Genomic DNA, 14,093 nt, shown 5'->3' with positions numbered 1-14,093 from the left:
GTTAATGCAAAATACTAAGCAAATACAAGTAAAATTTGCACTCTACTGTGCCAAATCAAGAAAAGATTGGGTTCTACACAACAGAGGGAGCCAACTGTGACAAGAAAGTTTGTTTCTTATTGATAGAGGAATATCACATGATTAGTTGCATGCTACAATGCAGCTGTACCAGGTTAAACAAGTAATGTAGGTGGGAGTATCAAAACTAGTAGTGAGTGAAACTTTGTGCATACAGAGGGCAGCACTAAACAAGAAAGGCTGTAACACGATAGGGGGTAAGGTATCTTATGGGAATTATTTCTTTTAATATGCCTAAATAAGTGTAATCTATTAATTAATAGACTTGTGTACAAAAACTAAACCAATTTTTGAAACATTTTAATGAAGGTTTGGTATCACTTTTCACAGCAAAGAAAAATAATGTGTGAAATATTGTAAAGTATCAGTCCACTAACTGAAAGTTGGTTATAATTTCAACCTCTCAAGCAAGAAAAAGTCCTCTCTGAATCATGTAACTATCACATTGTAGTTAACTCTAGCAAGAACTAACCTAATTACCTAATAATTACCTTTACAATATTCTACCATAAAATACAATTGCCAGAGAATAAAAAAAATATGCTGTGGAGCCTTAACTACCTAACATATTTCTTTTTTACTAACATTTCTTTCTTATACGTTATTATAAATCACAGTGTGTTAAGGAACAAACAAGTTATACAAAAAAACCATAGCTGCACTGTAAACTTTACTTTTGGTGAATTTGAAGATATGAATATGAGAATAATTGAAACTTTAAACAAGGAGAACAATTATTAAGTGGTAGTTTTTATTAAGGTTAAAGACAGCACGTTTTGTAAGCTACCTGATGAATAATTCCACTACCAGGGTTCCAAAACCCAACTCCATACTTTGCTGCTGCTGTTTTAAGAAAACTGTAAACTTCTTTATGAAGAGCCTAAATTTGGTTTAATTAAAAGAAAAAAAATACAATTTAAAACTGTCAACAAAAAAATCTAAAATATACATTTATTTTCATGTTAAAAACAAAACTACTGACCTAAATTTAACTTCTGAAGACATGAAATATTTTAAGTTTGTGAACAATAGTTAAGTTTCTCAACAGGAAAAATGGTGAGTTTTGTATTTGTTTCTACAAGGACTGGAATGCAAGGCATACAATTATGACTAAATGAGACAAAAACTCCAAAAAACATTTTATAAATTTAAGTTCCTTGCAATTTCAATTATTTCAGCATATATAGCATCTACAGAAGGTTTGTCCTGGTTAATGGAGAAACTTTACACAGACTTTTAGTTGTGGTACCGAACCAAGTAATATATAATACCAAATACTTCTTAAATAAACTGAAAAATGATCAATTAAATTTAACAAGTGACTGTATTACGTATAGTTTGATGTGATTCTGCTTTTTATATCTGTCCATACACATTAAAATAACAATAACAGTTGTCACAAACTCCTAAAAGAAAATCTGGATATCAAATCTTCCAGAATTATTTACTGATTTAATAGAAAAAGTCTTTTACTGCAGTTTAGATAGCAGTTCTTCCAATCTTCAAACTCATATTTACCAACAACTTTAAAGTATCATCAAGGATAATAATGTTGCAGTAGTTGCTTTCTGATAAAAAAAAAAAAGGACCAATTTGACTGGAAATAAGAAACTACACTGGTCCTAAAGTCTGTTATCACTAAATTGTTAATATTAATGTGGTCCATATTTTCTTAAGTTTTGATTTATTGATATTACACTCTCACCTTTTCATTTTGTTCTAATATATAAGCAATTCACACCAAATTTTTTCCATGCTGAATAACAATTACAAGTTGCTCAAAAAAGTTAATGTTTTATCTTCTAGCTCATATTATAGCTACATATTCCATAACAGTATTTCTCAGAAGTTACAGCCTCCTTGTATGTTGTTAGAAAGTTTGCAGAGGAGACACAGGTTGTCTGAACTGAATCAAAAAAATTTTTTTTGAGTCTTTGAGGTGCACATATTATCTTTGCTATGAACTATGACAAACTGTTTTTTTTTTTCATTCTTGTGAAGATAATGTGGAAATATAACAACTATATCCAAGATGTAGGGTTTGTTTGGCAAATCTGTCTGAGAAACACCATTCTAGCACATTTCAGAATATTCTAAATGCTTCTGGAAGGTTCAAGATTATTCTGGAATGTTCTAGCATATTTTTATTGAATATTCTAGAACATTTTAAAATATCGTAACACATTCTGGAATATTTCAGAGTATTTCACATTATGCATAATGTTCTATAACATTCTATATAAGTAATCCCTATTGTCACTATTTATTTCTGAAATATTCTGCCTATTTTTAGAATTTTTGTAAGAGTTTTTAAGCATTGAAGCAGATCTTTCTGTATCATTTAAGCTGAAATTGTATTAGGATATCACTGTAAATGGATATTGCAACAAGAAGAAAGACTACACTTTAGCTGTTTGTTTCAAAACAAACTGAACTAACAGGTAGCAACTTAAATCAAGCCCAAGATCTAGCAAAACATTAAAGATGGTTTGTGAAATCTCAAAGGTTGTGCTTAAGGAGACCACAGTATGTTGGAACAAGGTTTGAGTACCAATTTGTCAAGAAAATTATGCCACTACAAAAATAGAGAAGTTTTCTCAAAAATGAACAAAGCTAAGGAAACATTAACAAAGTAAAACTGAAACACAGTGAGCTAATGAAGCACAGTTTGTGAATAATCTGGAGGACATTTTTGACACCACTCATAGAGTTGCACTGACCCTGATCAATATCATAGAAGACTTTCTTCATGCTCAGAGGGTAAAGGGATGCCATGGGTGCATGGTCCAGGTAAATAAGGATCTTTCTTTAAAAGAATCAAGTGATGAGAAAAGAAGTAAAGCACGTATGATAGGGAAACAGCATGTAGAGTAAGAATGGCAGACCTTAAATGAAACTGTCAATTGTTGGGTTTCATCTTATAGTAGTAATGGTAAGGTTGGTGGATATGCTGCCAATAACAGAGAAGCAACCGCAGAATCATTATCCTCTAAACTTAAAACTAGAGTAAGAAGAAATATTATCACTTCTGATTTTGCAGCAGCTAGGGACGAAACCAAGTTCAATGACTGAAAAGCGACATCTGTCCTTAGTGCTCATAGCCTTGGTAATGACATGCTGGAGTTAACCATCAAGCATTCCCAAATCTGAAGATCTTCACATAATTGAATAATGTGTCAAAAAATCAAAGGAAAAGCTCAAACCCACAGACTCACTAGTAATAAACTAGGATAGTAAGCTACTTAATGATCTAACATGGAAAGAATAGGTGAACTGTCTGCCAGAGATCCTATCTGGAGCAAAAGTAAACCGACTCCTAGGTGTTTCAAAATTTGTTTGTAGCACTACAGAAACTCCTGCTTCTGCTGTGGTACATTTGCTGGAAGAGTGAAGAGTCACTACTTGTGTAAAGGCAGTTTGCTTTCATACAACAGCAGACAACACAGTTACACAATTGGAGCATGTGTGGTATTGGAACAAAGTTTAAACAAGATCCTTGTTTATTGGAATGTTTGTATGCTGTTAGAATGAAGTTTAAACAAGAATCTTGTGTATTTGGGATGTTACCTTGTTTATTTTATGGATTCTGATTTATATCTCTCTTTCTACTTTGTTGGGTTCGCTATGAATTTTGCATAAAGCTACGAGGATATTGTATGATATCCGTATCTAATTTAGTAGCAGCAGAATAGGAAAAAGGCAGCTAGTCATTACCATCCACTGTCAACTCTTTTATTAACAAAGGAATTGACTGTCACATTAGAAAATCCTCACAGTAGAAAAGGCAAGCATGTTCAGTAACGAAAATTCAGATCCACAACCTTATTCTTGTCAAACAAGGACTGATCATCTGTGAATATGATTTCAATTATTTTTTATGGAATTAAATTTGCTTCTTTTGTGATCTTTTTCATACATACATATATATATGTACAAACAGTAAGAGTGACAGAACATTCCTGATGCACACTAAATGTTACGTCTATCCAATCTGTCAGTCCATTTGATAATCTGACAGCACATGTGGTACTCTTCTGCAAAGCTGTTATGTTTTCTACTAAGTTGCCCTTTATGCCATAATCTTATAGTACTATCCATCTGCTTTTCTTTATGTCCAATTCTAAGATTCTATAATCAGTATCTATGTGTATGTTGGAAATAATTTTTCCATCAATTATCCTTCTTATGATCAATCTAGTCAGAATGTAACCTACTTGTGCTGCTGTTTATAAGTTATTCCATTTGTATAAAGTAACTAATTGATTCTGCCAATGTTGGAAAATTTTTTTAACAATAAAAAAACCTTATTGTGTGCACAGTTCCAGGAGTAAAGTTCTTCTTCACTGTCTATAAGAAGTCCTAGATATTCCTCTCATATTGATCTTGTTGTTCCAGGTTCCCACTGGAATATACCATAACAACAACTTAATCTTCTTATTTAATATCATTTAGCATATTTGTTAGGCTGTCACAGAATTCTTCTTTTTTTCTTTTCCTTTACTGTGTACATCATTATATGATGCATGGACATGTACAAGTCTTATCTTTCATTTTAATCCTTATTTTGATAAGACTTTCTGACATGTATGCTACTTCTAGAATGGCATTTCTCATTCTTTTCCTTATCAATCAACCAGCTCACTGCCTTCCTAAATTGTTAGTGACCACCAAAACGAAATATACTCTTCAAAACAAGAAATGCAAAAGGGATATTTTTGTTATTTTAAAGAGAAATATATGTAATAACATTACAAGCTCAGGGTATGTGATGTTACACGTGTTAAGGCACTGATTTTCAGACCAAAATGACAATAAAAGTTGTGCACTTTGAAAACGGAGGAAAACATCGGATTTTTCGCCAAAACGAATGCGTGTCCAATAAATTTGTTTGAGAGATCTGGATGTTCTGCAAGTGCAACATGTGCAAAATCCCTATAAAAGTGACGGGTTCTCGGTTTCCATAGCTCAGTGTTAAGCCACCGACATGCAATACAGTTACGCCAAGACTGACTGAAGCACAATACTTGTTATTGACGTTGAGTGACGTTAAACTTCACCTAGTGAGCGTGGACTTCGCCTTTACAGACTTTGGATGTTCAGCAGTGAATGTGCAAAGTTTAACACGTCATACAGAACTACCGGGAATAAACTTGTTAACAATTTGTCTCATATTTTGCCTTTTGCATTTCTTTTTTTGAAGAGTATATAATGAAAAACCTTAATTTAAATACAAATATTCTGTCAGGTTTTGTTTAATTTCATAAAGTCCCATGGAAAGGTAAGATAGTTGTGACAAATGATGCAGGCCTGTAGACTAATGGTTGAGAAATACTATTCTAGAATATACTTTCCTATGTTCAGATAAAATACAAAATCTGCTTTATGTTTTTCCCTGTCTTTTGATCAACTTTAGCTGTCACAAGAGCATTATCTCCATGTGTCCTCTTACTACCTGACCACTTCTTTTGTGTCTGATATCACTAGCAACTTGATTTTGTACTTTTTATTCAACCATTTTTCTCTTTATTGTTCAATACATAGATATTTCAAGTTGCAATCTTGATACTTCTTTGAATTCATCAAATTTATAATTTACTTTATATATCCCCATTCATATCCTTTGAGCATTTAAAATTCCAATTTTAGCTTACTGGGTTGTCACAGCTTTTCCAAAGACCCATTATCCAGAACATTTTGAGGTAACCAAAGCCACCCTTTATGTTTACTGAAGCAGGCCTGTTTGATATCCTTAACGTACTTCACCCATAGCCAGTATTCCTCTCTACTTTGTCAAGTCTCCATCTTCTATGACAACAAATAAAAGGATAGATCTTATGAAGTTTTAAAGCACTATAGTATCTAATGTTCATTTGATGCAGCGTTTAATCAAATATCATTGTGTGACACAAGTATTAAGTGTAATGCAGAGAAGATATATAAGCTATTTTTAAAATAACAAACCTATGAAGCTTTGAGTTAAGCATAAACTCTATAGCGACAAACCTTTGCTCGTGCCAAGTCCTGAACTCCTCCAACTTGAGCTTCAATTAAATGATCACAATGAATTGTGGTTGGCACTGCTACCTGCAAAAAAATCTTGTATCATAAGTTATTCAAGTACAGATATAATGTGTATGTATTCACACATACACACATTTATGTATAATCTCTTCAAAATAATAAAAATTCTAAAATGTACAGTATCGTTAATTAGTATATCATGAAAAAAATGTATTAAAACTGGAACAAATTAAAATCATACCAAGTGATATTAATCAAATACAACTTCAAACAATCACATACCAAAACATTAAATGAAATGTGCACCATAGTTAAATCATATAATCAGGCACCAGTACAAAGAATAAACATCAAGTATCAATATATGTGCCATGATATAAGAAACTGTTTAGTGTAGATCATATTAATTAGTTTATCTTTTGAATAAATATTTTGTGATTTTTTAGTTTTTTATTATAAGAGAGTTAAAAGCAGGTAATTATTAGAAGTTGTGTTTGTAGCTCATTGATGTTGAAAATACAGGCAACAGATAATCAAGTAATAAACATATAAGTAGTGTGAGATGAGTGGGAAAAAGAGCAGACAGAAAATTAAAGTTACAAAAAGGAGTCAAAGTGAAGTTACATGTTGTAGGAGGGAAAGGCCTAACACTTAATATAAGCTTAATGTCTAATATGTTAGAGAAAAAATAGCAGGAGGAAAAATATACATACATATAACAATAATAGCTTATTTGTCAAATAAAGTTCTAAAGTAATTGAGCTAGCTTCAGACAATTCCCAGAAATTACAAAACAAAAAGAAACACAATTTTAAAAGTACAAGATACAACTGTTGTAACTTGATAATGAAGTTGGTCAACTATGTATGGATAGTTTGGGAATAGTAATAGAAAAAATAGTTTGGCTTGTCAACTGCAATTCTAAGGCAATTGTATTGGCCTAAGTGGATTTTTGACAAGAAGAAAAGAACTACACAGTGTTTATCATACACCTGATCTCTACAGCGTAAAGAATTTGTTGTACACATGCTTAACTACTTGCAAACATGTATATTATTTTGAAAAGAAGTGAAGTGAATCCTAAGCCCAACAACAACACATAATATATATATATGTATACTTACTCTATACATAAAAAAAGCCTTATAACCAACAAAATAAAATCCTTTTACATTATTCTAACATTACTTAACACATTACTTGTGTTGAAACACCAAAAAAAAGCTAAGTTTATTGGACTATCATAAGAGGATCCATGATGTACATTTTACTGCATTTCCCACTAAAATCACTGCACACATTTTCTGTAAATATTTAAAATAAAATATCTTAAAAACAGCTCACTTAAATGTGTACAAAGAAGGTTTAACCAATGAGCACTTCTCTTGTGGTGTGAAAACCCACATTGTTATCTCAGTAAGTTTATTAGTGACCTAAAAATATTTTTTATCAATTGTAGACACTAATTTTTGAAGCTTTACCTATTGTTACCTTATATAATATGAATTTTCTCTACTTGTAATAACATTATTCATATCTGTAAAATATAATAATAGAAATAATTTGTGTTATTTTTCTGATATTTCAAAATGAAACTAGAAATAGAACATAATATGATCCTCCTGAATCACAATCTCTGGCACCCAAGTTTTTCAACACATAATACTTTATATGTTAAGTAACACTAAGACAATGTAAAAAGATTTCTGTTACTTTTAAATTATCACACATCACAGTTATATCCAAACAATAAAAAAATAAAAAGTTTAGATTGTTGTATGCACATAGTAAACAGGAACACAACAATTACAAAGCTATTAACATACTTTAATCATAAAGCATTAGAATACCAATTTACTGGCTAGTTTATTTCAGTTGTGAATTTGATGTTGGCTGTAAAAAAAGAAGAAAAATATTATCAAAGTACTTGTGTACATTTTTTGAAATCATTGTACCAGGTGTATACCATAACATAATGCAAATCAAGTGCCATAAATAGAAGAGTATGTGAGTAATCATACCAATTAATAAGAAAATCTACCTTTAAAGAAGCAACTTCAAAATTTGATAGGCTTGAACAGCTGTGACTGAAATGATCTTTGTACATGGTAGAAAACCTTTGTTGTCAAATATGATTTCAATTACAATTCCAGGCCTTGTGAAATTCATTTTATTTGTTTTAGTATTTTGCACAACTTCAACATTTTAAAACAACAAAATAAGCCAACATTACCTTCTTAAGTCCACTAGAGATGAACTGCAACATAGCCATCTAGAAGAAATATTAATAATGAGTTATATAAGGAAAAACAGCTAATATGTAACAAAAAGTAATTGTGAGCTATAACTTGTTAAATTAGAAAAATATATTTGGTCAAGAAGTTCCAATGCATTTGAAAAGGTAGCCAACATTTCACCAAAACACTATGTTTGGACCACTTGCCAACATATTCTCAAAACAATGGCCAATTTCAGAAACTATGCTGAAATTTTATGGGTAATAGAACAACTAAATTGTGTGAGTTACAGTGAGATAATAGCAGATTTTAAAATATCCTAAGTCACTGTTAATTTTGATATATAATTAAAATTCAGTATCTTAGCTAATGTTTAAACAAGATATAAAAAGCAACTTCATAGCATTCAACATCTCTTCCAAACTTTTAAGCATGCCAAATTAAAACAATATAAAATATTAAGCACAATAAGTGTAACTAATTATTTCACAGATCAATTTCATGAGAAGATAACAGATGACTTGCATCAACACTAGTTTTTGAAATGAAAAAAGTGTTAAAGCGTACAGTATCTTACTTGGGCAGTAGCATCTTGCATAGCTACTCTATCAGGTCGTAATCTTAAGTAACTTTCTCCTCTCTTTATATCTTGAATTTCCGGTTGGTCAAGATGAGAATAGAGAACTTTTTCTGATAGAGTCAGTGGTCTTTTAAGCCTAAACAAGCAAAACAGTTAGGATTTTTGCTATCACCAGAATTGAACACAGTTTCTTTTAATTTTTTTACTACTGCAATAGGATATAAACTTGAAAAAACAATAAAATCATTAAGAATATATTAAATATTACAGTTGCATATCAATAAAACTTTTATTCAAATAATTAAACATACACCTTCTATTTTTTTAGTTTAAAACTTCAAATATTTATAACTAAAATGAATTGTGTATCTCAGAATGGCTGGTATGGGTACTAACACTTTCACAAATAAAGCAGAGATCAATGTTTCAACTTTCCTAGATCATATTCAGGTGAAAGTGTTAATACCTATAACAGCTGTTCTGAGATACATTTTTATTTCAAGAGGGTTTCTCATCATCAATTATCTAAAATGAATTTTAAACAATTATTTAATTTATGCTGTCAACAATTACATTCTAAACATTCCTGATACATTGTAGAGCAAGCATCAACCTATGCAAAGTTCTCCACTCTCCAATGTTCTACACGACTTACAGAAAATGCAAATAAGCTATGATTTCTCAACATAATATAGACTTCTTTGTTATAGTTACAATGAAAAATTCACCTATTTCTCATTTGTAGGGAAGTGAGTGTGAATGTATTTCAGAGGAAACTACTTGCTTGAAATAAATTTCAATTCTCAAAAAAAAGGGGAAAATTGAAATTGGATAAATTAAACTCTGAATTATTATAAACCAGAATATCCACACTGAGGTGGAAGAAGAATCTACAAAGTATTGTGAGGAACACTGATTTACTTAAAATTGGGTTCCCAGGCAGGAAGATGTTTAAACAGTCTGAACCACAACAAATGAAAGATGTACAAGTGATTTCCATTTTAATTCAGAGCCAGAGTAAAAGTAGACAGAGTGAATTTATGGGAGATATGAGTGGAGTAGAATAGCCTCACAAGTCTAAAATGACAGACTTGAAGAGTTGCATTGAAATTAATTGGACTGATTAAAGTGAAAGAACTTTAATTTAAAAAAGTTAGAAAATATGAAACTGATAAAAATAAAGATGACCTACAGAGAAAAGCATTCTTCTCAGCACAGTACCCCATCACCCTTAACACCCTTCAAAAAGTGATAACTAAGATGATAACAAAGAAAATCTCACCTGCAAAAATTCCATCAACTTGAAAAATCACAATTGTAGGCAGACAAAATACTGAAGCTGAAGAGACAGCAGTGTGATGTAAAATAAAATTTTAAGAATGTATTTAGTTTTGTCTACATGCTGGCCTGCATAATATCTTCTACAAGATATTGTGTTTGGTTGTTTAGCATTTATTGGCACAAAGCAACTAGGCTATCTGCACCAAACAACCAGTAAAAAGGTAAAAAAGTAAAATCATTAAAATATGTAAAAAGGAGTCATGCTAAAACAAAACACAGTCCAATTTTCAAATTAAAATCTTGGAGCTAAAAAGACCAATGGTCCTTAAAAATTTAAAAACAAAACTGGGGACAGTGTCACATTTGCCAATGACACTGTCCAACATCAGGGTGAACCCATGGTAAAATATGTTTAAAATGGTGCTGTTGCTCTCAATTTGAGCTATTATGACCTGATTGTCACACAGACCACACATTTGTACCAGTTAAAAGAAAGCAATGAGTTAAAAAACTGTGACTAATATGCAGCCTAACCAGAACGACTTCCTCCTTCTGATCCTCATGGAAGCAAGACAGCCAAAGAGCAACAGAAGGTTTAATCTGGAAAAGCTTGTTATCACATTGCTCACTCTAAGTCAACTACCAACTAGCATGGAGTTGAGTTTTGAATACAAGATCATAGTCCATGTATGGGACAGGCACAGCGATGATAGTACCAGAGCAGACAGACTAAACTGCATTGTCAGCGAGCTCATACCTGTGAATACTGACATGGACTGGGCCAGTCGGTTTTGAATATTGATGAGAACAGAGTAAGAATTAACATGAAAAGATTTCAGGACTAACAGAGGACTAAGCAAGTCAGTATAAATAGTACAGTTTGTGTAATGCATAGCTTTTCTGTGATCCAGGGCAAGAGAAATAGCATACAATTCAGCAGTGAACACAGAAACTGTAGTGGGGATTCTGTGTGTCAAAACCAAATCACAACAAACCATGGCAGAGCCTACAGTCACCTGAATTTGAGCCATCCATATAAATGAAAATGGAAATTCAGCAAATAGAAGGAGATACTTCCAATCTCGAGTATCTGCCTTCTTCAAATGACTCAAAGAAAGGTCACATTTAGAGATGGTAATTAGCCATGGTGTGATGTGTTAATCAATGGATACAGCTATGTTATCCAAGGACAGAACAATTCAGCCAACTGTTCCTGGATACAAAGGCCAAAAGGAACAATGGTAGATCATATACTCTGAAAAACCATGGCCCATTGAGGGAAAAAAAACCACAACCATAGGTAGGGTGTTGTGGTAAGGATCAAAGTTTTCAAGCATACAGTAAAGACAGCTGCATACAGTAGAGGTGCAGGAGAAGTTCACAAGACTCAGTGTACAAACTCTGGACTGAAGAAGTATGGAAAGTCCCTGTGTAGAGCCAAAGCCCCAGATGGTGAATAAGGTTCTACATCTTCTAGGCCAATGTTCTGGCAGAGTCATAGACCAGAGACCCATGGTCCAGTTTTGATTGAATGAGGGTCAGATAGATCTTGAGCACAAAACATCAATCTGCTCCCCAAGAGGTGGAAGAGAGGGTACGAAGGATGTTCAGTGAATTGTACACTTGATGTGTAGCTGTGTAATATGTGGAATAAAAGTCAGCTTACAGTCAAAAATAAACCCCAAGAACTTTGTCTAAAGGACCAAGGGAAGCATATCTTCTCAGATATGGAGCTCAGAATTTGGGTGAATACCCCATTGGCAACAGAAGTACATGCAAACAGTTTTGGAGCAAGAAAAGGTAAAACTGTTTGATGTGATCCACTTCAGTAACTGACTGAGGGCAGTCTTTAGCTACTGTTCAATAAATCTCATACTCAATGACTGACATGAAATGTGGAAGTAATCGATACAGAGACCATTTGCAACTGTGAGGGGGAGTTGTCCACTGATGGCATTAATCTTCACAATGAAAAGTGTAACACTCAAGACATAGCTGTAAAGAACTCCAAGCTCCTGTGGGAAAGAAAAGGAAAGTGTCAAACCCACAAAGACTTGGATTTGCCAGTTTATTAAAAATTGTTTAATAAAAATGGGTAAATGGCCACACAACCCATACAAGTGGAGGTCTCACAAGGTGCCATACCTCCACCTTGTATCATAAGCTTTCTCAAGGTAAGAAAAATACAGAAACAAGATGTTATCACTTGAGAAAGGCTTCCTTGATTGACATTTGAAGTTGAATCAGGTGGTCCATGGTAAAAAGATGTTATCAGAAACCTCACTGAATGGGTGAGAGGAGTTTGTTTGATTCAAGAAAACAAATAAGTCAAGAATTAACCATCCTCTCTAAGATTTTAGAGAGACATCTCCTAAAAGCAATTAGACAGCAGTTCAAAGAAATCTTGGGATCCTTCCCAGGCTTAGAAAAAGGGAGGATAATAGTATGGTGCCATGCAACAGGAAAAACATTCTTCTGCCACATCTGGTTAAAAACAACCAAAAGAATAGCAAGTGAGGCAGAAGGGAGATAGTGCAGCATCTGATAATGAATATCCTTGGGTTCAAATGATTTTAGTCATAGAGACGAGCAGTTCAAAAGGAAAGAGGCAATCACTCTGCCCATGTCTTGATGGCTAAGAAGGTGGAGGATAAAACAGAAGTGCTAGATGCATGAGAAAAGCTTTTACCAAGAATACTGGGGATGTTCTGGGCATCAGCAACCTCCTGACCATCAGAAGCAAGACTGAAAGGAGGGCAGAGGTATACCGTCCACTGACCTTTCAAATATTGTCCTATATGAATTTGTAACTGGTGGTAGGAGAGATGTCAGAGGTATATTTATTTCAAGATTCCTTCTGGCTTTGACTTTTGACTTGATGAGCATGTGCATGAACCTACAGAAATGCAATGTGATTTAAAAGTGTGGGATACCTACATAAGGTATCCCAAGCCCATTTTTGAGCTTTCCTTGCCATGTGGCTGGCAAGATTCCATCAAGGGCAAGGATACTGTGAGAAACATATTGAGGTTTTAGGTATACATTGAGCAACTGCTTGGACAATACAGTCAATCACTGCTGCCACGCAGTCGTCTATTGGTGACTTACAGAAGATGGCAGAATCAAGTTCTGAGATAGCAGTGAAAGAGGGCAAGTTGGCTTGGTCCAACTATCATCAAAGCACATGAGTCGGATGGCACAGCCAATCTCTCAAAATGACAGGAAAATGACCCTCCATGGGTTACTGTCAACTCTCCAAAAAGAGTAAGAGAAAAGTGAAGGGGAGCAGATAGAAAGATCAATAGCAGTAAAAGACTGACTAGGTGCATGAAAATAGGTATAAGAACCAGTATTGAAGAGAAATAGGTTGTGGTCCAAGAGCACATGCTCTACAACACAACCTCCCATCAATATCAGCACTGCCCCAGAGGTGATTATGTACATTAAAATTCCCCCAGATTAAGAAGGGAGATGGTAACTGCTCAATGAGGGCATCAAGGTTTGACTGATCATAGGTCTCTTCAGGAGCCAAGTAAAGTGAACAAATAGTGAGGGTACAACCTAAGGAAGCACGGATGGTTACAGCTCTCCAAGAGTGTGACAAGTGGCAAAAACAGGGTGGGCACATGCTGATCAACCAGCAATGCCACTTCACCATGCACTCGTCCATCACACAACCTGTCATTTCTGTACAAAAAAATTGTTGAAAGGTGACTGTATCTGTAGGTTTCAGAAATGTTTCCTGTAAAAAGACATGCATACAGGATGGTAAGAATCAATCAAATCATTAATGTCATCTATATTTGAACAAAAACACTGACAGGTCCACTGGATCAGAGTGGCCATTTTATCCACATGTAAAAAAAATATGGTGGGGATCCCTTCTGTTTTCAACA

The 14,093-nt window shown here is 33.6% G+C and overlaps 1 protein-coding gene and 1 pseudogene across 7 annotated transcripts in view; both read right to left on the bottom strand.

The window, feature by feature from the left end:
• LOC143238564 (aconitate hydratase, mitochondrial-like) overlaps window positions 1-9,041 on the bottom strand; it is a 41,191-nt pseudogene extending 32,150 nt beyond the window's left edge. The window contains exons 1-4 of the transcript XR_013020647.1: window positions 8,914-9,041; window positions 8,333-8,371; window positions 6,082-6,162; window positions 866-958 (exon numbers count right to left, since the gene is read on the bottom strand). The product of XR_013020647.1 is annotated as an aconitate hydratase, mitochondrial-like (transcript). The remainder of the gene's footprint in view (window positions 1-865; window positions 959-6,081; window positions 6,163-8,332; window positions 8,372-8,913) is intronic.
• Window positions 1-14,093, bottom strand: part of LOC143237598 (cadherin-like and PC-esterase domain-containing protein 1) — a 275,925-nt gene that overhangs the window by 121,273 nt on the left and 140,559 nt on the right. The window lies entirely within an intron of this gene.

The sequence above is a fragment of the Tachypleus tridentatus genome, chromosome 13 (assembly GCF_004210375.1).
Source record: "Tachypleus tridentatus isolate NWPU-2018 chromosome 13, ASM421037v1, whole genome shotgun sequence".
Classification (NCBI taxonomy): domain Eukaryota; kingdom Metazoa; phylum Arthropoda; class Merostomata; order Xiphosura; family Limulidae; genus Tachypleus; species Tachypleus tridentatus.
The sequence above is the reverse complement of the archived record's forward strand: the minus strand, read 5'-3'. Positions and strand labels throughout refer to the sequence as shown.